Raw genomic sequence first — 8,035 nt, 5'->3', positions numbered from 1 at the left:
CACTTCCCTAACAATATTATATTTTTTTTCTTTCCTTTTTTTTCTTCTTTATTTTTCTTCTTCCCCTTTTTCTTTCTTTTTTTTTGTTTTTTTTTTATTGTTAAAACCTTTGATTTATTTTAGGTTTTACGTACTTGTTATCAGTGAAAATAAATATTATGAATACTACTTGGCTTGTAATTATATACATGTCGGAGATGAAAGGAAAGCCGAAGCCTTTCCTTGGAAATTTTGGGAACATCCTCTAGTACCTTAGCCTAGATTTTATTATAGTTGTAATTGCTTAAGATTTGTAATAAGCGAGATTGGGTTCGAGGTGAGAATCGGTCGCTGAACGTAGCCACGGTCACGGGATGGATGTTTTATCTAACGGAGGTCTGGAGTGGTTGTATGTGTTTTCCGAGAAATGTGGTTGTGGCGGCATGCGGCCTCGAGAGCGGGCCTAGCCACGTGTGATGTTGCCTCGGAGGTGCCGATGCAATGGGACATACATTGTATTAGTAATCAAAACTCCAGGCAGAAACTGCCTAGCAACGGCGTTTGGAACTTTCTCGATGCTTCCAACGAGTGTGCCTAGCAACGGCGTTTGGAACCTTCTCGATGCTTCCAAACGGGTATAGAAAACAAAATGCAATCGTACAGGGAGAAAAATCACCACGAGGCTGGCATTCTTGCGATTGCCTTGGAGAGTGATACATCGAGCATTTTCGACGATCGCATTTGCGTCTAAGTCAGTTTCGCTTAGTAAGGAGTTATCCCGGTGACCGTGGATTCGTTTGAACTCAAACATTGCTAATAGTATTATTTAATTTAATTATTCGTAGATCGTATTATTCATTAGTCTTAGTGTTTGTTAGACTTATTATTAGTTGTACTTATTATTTGTTAAGCTTAGTGATAGACCTGTATATACGTGTAAATAAAATCTCGGCTTTGTGAAACGATGGCTAGTCCACATGAAGAGTCGTCGCGCGCCCAAAATTCGAATCGTGATCCGACATACATATATGCGTACGTATTGGTAAGTAGTATAAATGAGATTTGTTTTATTGTTATAAATATATAAGTATATATCATCAATAGGAATAAATATCACAAATGTACCTTGTCTTCGAGTATATATATATATATATATATATATATAGTGGTGAACATAAGTGAAAATTATATGCATAGTTATAAATATTGTTTGTTTACAGGTGGATAGCATCAGTATTTGGTTTCGTACAAATACTTTACAGTTCCACTGTGTGAATTGCTATTCATGTTGTTCCATCCGTCGTTCAGAAAATGGTTGATGAGTTCGCCATCAGTTCTGTACACACATATAAAAATAGTTAATGTATATATGTAGTATCGTGAGTGAGAGGCCTGGGAGTTGGCGGGTGATCCGCGTGGAATGTCGCGAGAGCCGAGGCGTTTGTTTTTGATCGCGTAGTTTTGGAAAGAGGAGACCTACGTGATCTTGGCCACGAGCGGTTGCCAAGGGACGGGAGAAAAGGAATCAACAAACAGAGTTTGCGAGTGGCGTTGCCGAGAGAGTGTTGATTGCATTTTGTGAAAGTCGAGTCGTTATCTAATTATTTAGTTGTGCTGTTTTCTGTACGTTTGGTGTGAATAGTTCAGGTTGAACAACAATCGTCTTTTTCTGTCCGATTAACATCTGTATCATCCATTCCTTGTAAATATATTATATCACGATATTACATATATATATTATTTATTTTTTTTTATATATATAATTTTCGTTTGGATCTGTTCCTTTGTACGAATACTGTATCCCTGTATATAATATAATATATATAATATGTGTTACGTCGCGTAACACTCTACCTAGCCGAGGCCACACACCGCAGGCAATATGGCAACCAGATGTCTTCGGATACTCGCAGCGTATCTTCCATGATGTCAAGGACCTTCCATGAATCACATAGATTTCCTGGAAAAGGTCCTTCAAACGAAACAAACATCTGGTTCGGAGGAATTTCTAGAGACTATTGTCTACCACGGCTTAACAAGGGAAAGTCAGTTTTTGTCACGTACGCTGCAACTTTCCTCCCACTAACAACTTTCTCTCGAGGGCGGTTAAGACCCTTCGTTTAACCAATTAAAAACGAAGCCTATTCCCTCACTCTCCTAAATAACATCGGCACCAACCAATCCGAAAGTCCCGTGCGCTAGACACACTCATCCTTAGCTCTCCTCCGAGACAGCATCGTCTTCCAAGAGTACTGTTTTTGCATCCTTCGAACGGTCAACATCCTTCGAGCGGGTATACACACCCGCAGATCACTCAGTCACTCATCTCGTACATACGCATCAGTGTAACTATCCTCGTCATAAGTTGTGGAATAAACGGTGAAATATAACTTACTACTGTGTCATATTCATATCAACCACCTCTGTTATCCTAAACGAAACAGGGGAACGACTACTTCGCGGCGTCGATTCACCGAATCGTAGCGAGAATTTACGCCTCTCGCTGACGCGTTTTCCTCGCGACCGCGTCTCTCCGCGAACGGTCGTAACAATATGTTATAATTATGTTAGTTGTTATTTATTATATATATTTTCCTTAACTCTCTCCCCCTTTTCCTTGTTTTTTTTTTTTTTTTTTTTTATTAGTACCTAACATTGCTATTATGATGCTGTATTGTATTGCATTGGCTGTTATTTGTATGTGCGCGCGACGAATTTTTCAACATGGTCGCTCGCGTGTCTCTTTGGTATGGCGTTGGTTTAATGTCAACAGTAACGTGTTGTTGAAATAACTAATTAATTGTTAATCACTATAATTTTATTCAGTAGTGTTTTGTAATATTGTTTTGTGTTTCATGATATTTTGTGTGTCAATACCGTGTGCTACTTTAATGTGATAGCATGGATTGTATTGTTACCGAATTTCAATAGTCATTGTTTTGATTATACGTGACTTGCATTTATGTAAGTCTCGTTTAATTTAGTTAATGTTTTGTGTATTGTGTTACCAGTTATTTCGTGTAGCATATCTTTATTCCTTCGCACCGAGGTCAGTTATGTCTTGTCGTTAATATTTAGTTAGTCTATCTTGATTAATATATATATTTAACAAATATTTAAGAAACAATGGCGAGTGTAGTGGAATCGTTGGACGAAGAAATGGTTTTGACATTGTCGGAAAAGCTTAAAGCATGGGATGCGAACTTTCGCGATATGAGTGCAAAACTCGCCGAATTACAAAGCGGCTTATTCGAACTTAAAACAAAACAAGAACCTAAAACACCCGTATCGCCGCCGACAACGCAACAAGAGACGGTCCAGCCGAGTGGACATACCCAGCCAATTAAGCTAAAAGATGCGATCGAATCGGTGCCAGTGTTTGACGGATATCGACCATCGGTATTCCACTTTTTAAGAGCTTGTGAGCGCGCGCGAAATATGATTTCCAGATATCAAGAACCTCAATTGGTAAAATTGTTAGTAAATAAGCTCCGTGGACACGCGCTCCTCGCCATCGAAGACACAGAATTAACGAGTCTAAACGATTTCGGAAACAAATTAAAGGATCTATTCGGCCCAAAGAAATCTCTTAACGAATATAAAGGGGAATTAGGAACGATATTTCAACGACCCGGGGAAGACATATTAGATTATATGGATCGCGTTAGAAATCTTAGATTGGCAATAATGGACGGAGAAAGAGGCGACTACGGCATCATATCCCCCGATATCTAAGATACTATAGATTGGGAAACGAAAGAAGCTTTCGTTAAAGGACTTCCGAACGAGGTATATGTGCGAGTAAAAATAGCAGGGTACCATACTTTAGAAGATGCGTATCGTCAAGCCGTCAAAGCAACACACGAATTGAAACAAATAACCGATAGAACGCGACCCCAACGACCGACACCCTCGAACTATTACAGACGCGACAACGCACATCCTTCGAACACTAACAACAATATCAGGAACAACCGCCAAGATCGAAGATCGCTACCTCCATCGCAGAATTTTTTGAATTCTACAAGACAAAATATCACGTGTAACTATTGCAAAAAACCCGGGCATCTAGTGAAAGACTGTTACAAATTTAAAGCCCGAGTAGATGCCGGATTAATCGTACCCTATGCTTCGAGGCCATCGGGAAACCAAACACGTCCTTCGGGAGAATGGGGCGAGCCACGAAGGAACGATACGCCGAATCGCCCAAGAGTACAGGCGGCAACCAGGCGACCGGCGCCGACGGCAACAAACAGAACGAGGACAGCCACCCCCGCGAGATCGACTCCACCACCCATAACGAGAGACAGAGCGAACGCAATGCCGACCATAAGATCGAACGAACAACCACTAAATATTGTGGGGGAGTCATCCCACAACCAAACGAGGTCACAGACAGAGAATCCAGAATCTCAAGGCAAAAGGAAAAGAGTGAAGCACAAGCAACCGGCGAAGGAAAATCATCAGGAGTTGAATTCAGATTCGGAAGGCGACCTCTCCGAATTATTTCAATAAAATTTAACGATTCCCCAACGAACCCAACTGCACGAATAGTTTCCCCAGATCTAAAGACTAAGACGAGTTTATTATTAGACTCTGGATCGGAAATCAACATTATCAAGCTTTACTCGATTCAGCCATCATCGACGAAAAGGAATCAATCGAAGTGCGAGGAATTACGGCAACGAGCCTGGTCTCCCTAGGGCAGACGGTAATACAGGTTGCGGGCCATCCGGTTGGTTTTCATCATAGTCGATGATTCATTGCTAATCGATCAAGACGGAATCCTAGGATCCGAATTTTTTGCAGGTTGTAAGGCTCGTTTAGATTATGAGGGAAAACATATCAGATGGGGAAATATTTATATTCCCTTCGATAGTAAAGAAAAAATAATTATACCGAAGCGAAGTTCAATAACGTGTTCAGTTAATATCGCTAATCCAGAGATAAAAGAGGGATTTATTCCAAGAATCGAGCCGAACAAGGGAATCTATTTTGGTAATGCAGTTGTGAGGAATCATAAAGGAAAAGGTTACATAAGAGTAATAAATACTACTTCGAGAGATTACGTATTTACAACACCAACGATGGTAATTAAAGAATTTGAAAATCCCCCCGCCCCCCACCCCGCTTCCTAGGACAGCGTGCAATACAGTTCTAAGATCGGAGGAAAGTAGATACGATAAAATAAATGAGTTACTACGACTCGAACATTTGAACGAAGAAGAAAAGGAAAATGCTAAAAAATTGATTCGTAATAATCAAGATAGGTTTCATATTCCAGGAGATACATTGGAAGCAACCGAAGTTCTGGAACATAGGATAATTACAACGGATAATATACCCATCAATACTAAACAGTATCGATATCCACCAATACATCGAGAAGAAATAAATCGACAGGTCCAAGAACTACTAGATACGGACGTAGTGGAACCATCAATATCTCCATATAACTCCCCGTTATGGATTGTGCTCAAAAACCCGATTCGCAAGGAAATAAGCGCTGGAGATTAGTCATCGATTATAGAAAATTGAACGATAAAACGATTGGCGATGCCTTCCCACTACCCAACATTACAGAAATATTGGATCAATTAGGAAGTGCAAAATATTTTTCCACGTTTGACTTGGCATCGGGCTTTCACCAGATCCGTATGTCACAGGAAGATGCCCACAAAACTGCATTTTCGACACCATACGGGCATTTTCAATTCAAAAGAATGCCCTTTGGATTAAAAGATGCCCCAGCAACATTTCAACGTTTGATGAATTCAATATTATCTGGTCTGCAAGGAATAGAACTATTCGTCTATCTGGATGACATAGTGATTTATTCCACGTCTCTCCAAGAACGCGAAATTAAATTTAATAAATTAATGGAAAGACTGAGGAAAGCTAAATTACGATTACAACCTGATAAGTGCGAATTTTTACGACACGAGGTGAATTATTTAGGACATATAATTAGTGAGGATGGCGTGAAACCCGACCCAAAGAAAGTCGAAGCCGTATCAAAATTTCCACGACCAAAGAGGGCGAAAAATATCAAACGATTTCTGGGACTAGCAGGATATTACAGAAGATTTATACCCGATTTCCCCAAGGTCGCGAAACCATTGACACAACTATTAAAGAAAGATACTCCCTTTAAATGGACAGAAAATCAAGAAAACGCATTCAATAATTTAAAGACAGCGTTAGTGACGAAACCCATCCTGCAATATCCAGACTTTTCTAAACCCTTTAACCTTACTACAGACGCATCAGGATATGCAATAAGCGGTGTACTGAGTCAAGGGCCAATCGGAAAGGATTTGCCGATTGCGTATGCCTCAAGGCTATTAAATCCCGCCGAACGAAACTACTCTACCATAGAAAAGGAGTGTCTGGCAATTGTTTACAGCGCAATGCACTTCCGACCGTATCTTTACGGAAGAAAGTTTACCATCGTAACCGATCATAAACCTTTAGCGTGGATGCATTCTATCAAAGATCCTACTTCAAGAATTTGGAAATGGAAATTAAAGTTATCGGACTTCGAATTTGATATTGTATACAAAGAAGGCAGGGCGAACGCAAACGCAGACGCATTATCTAGGAACCCTCCGGAAGTTTGTTTACCAATCAGAAAGAGAGAGGAAGTCTCACCGATTCGCTATCCTGTCTCAAAAAGATTCGAAATAGATACGTCAACCGAAGACTCTCCCATATTCGAAGCTAAACCACACGTCTTGCCTCAATCCAGTGATTCTAAAAATCAAGGAAAGGGTTTTACCCGAAAACATTTTACAATAGAAGAAACCCCCATAAAATATTTAGACCAAGCATTAGCAGAAATCGATGTAAGTACAGATAGAGCAATAACCAATCGAGAAAAAGAAGGCACGGATACAACAAGCGAAAAAGAGACCTCCACTGTAATTCCAGAACTAATTCAACAACGAGAAAAGGACACGAGACCTACGATAATTGCGGAACTAAGAATTTCAGAAACCCGAGACTCAATTGCGAGAGTAAATGACCATAAAGTAGTATTTATAGATATACATGGCAATCCGATAGATAAAGGAGCCTTAGAAATGAAGGAAACGGGAAAGTTACCTCGTTATGAAGATTTAATGTTAGAAAAAGCAAGATTGAATTACGATTCTGGAAAATACATTGTATTCCTACCGATAAAGGAAAATAGAAATATTCCAATAACACCAGAAAATTTATTAAACTCGCTAAGATCTCTATTAGACGCAGTAAATGAGAAACAATACCCTGGCGATATACAATCAGAAAATTAAAGGAAATATTTATGGAAAAAACCTTAACCATCACCATTTGCACTGGGGAAGTAATTACCCCATCTGTGGAAGCGCGGAACAACATAATACGAGAAAAACATGAATCAAGCGTAGCAGGACACAAAGGAATAACAAAAACTTATCAAAGAATACGACAACATTACTATTGGGAAAATATGAAAAAGGAAATTCAAGATTACGTAAGAACATGTAAGGAATGTCAATTGAAGAAACTCACAAGAATAAAAGCAAAGCAACCAATGGTACTTACAGACACACCAGGTAAAGCGTTCGATAAGGTTAGTATGGATATTATAGGTCCATTACCAAAAACCCAAAAGGGAAACGAATATATATTAACTATCCAAGACTTATTAACAAAATACTCAATTGGGATTCCACTAGGAGGAATCTCTTCAGCCTCTCGGCCTATCTTAGCGGACGTTTTTGTAAAGCGATTTATTTGTCGTTTCGGGTCACCGAGAGCTATTCTCACTGATCAAGGAACGAACTTTACATCCTCACTAATGAAGAAAGTAGCAAAGAGATTCCGCATCAAACAATATACCACGACGGCATATCATCCACAAAGTAACGGTTCAATCGAAAGATCTCACCACGTGCTGATAGAATATCTCAAATTATACATTGAAAATTCCAAAAATTGGGACGAATGGGTAGAATTAGCTATGTTTTCCTATAATACCTCTGTACACGAAGGAACGAAATTCTCCCCGCACGAATTAGTTTTTGGACATCTA

Source organism: Bombus huntii, unplaced genomic scaffold (genome assembly GCF_024542735.1).
Source record: "Bombus huntii isolate Logan2020A unplaced genomic scaffold, iyBomHunt1.1 ctg00000059.1, whole genome shotgun sequence".
NCBI classification, from domain to species: Eukaryota; Metazoa; Arthropoda; class Insecta; order Hymenoptera; family Apidae; genus Bombus; species Bombus huntii.
Note: the sequence above shows the minus strand (reverse complement) of the source record.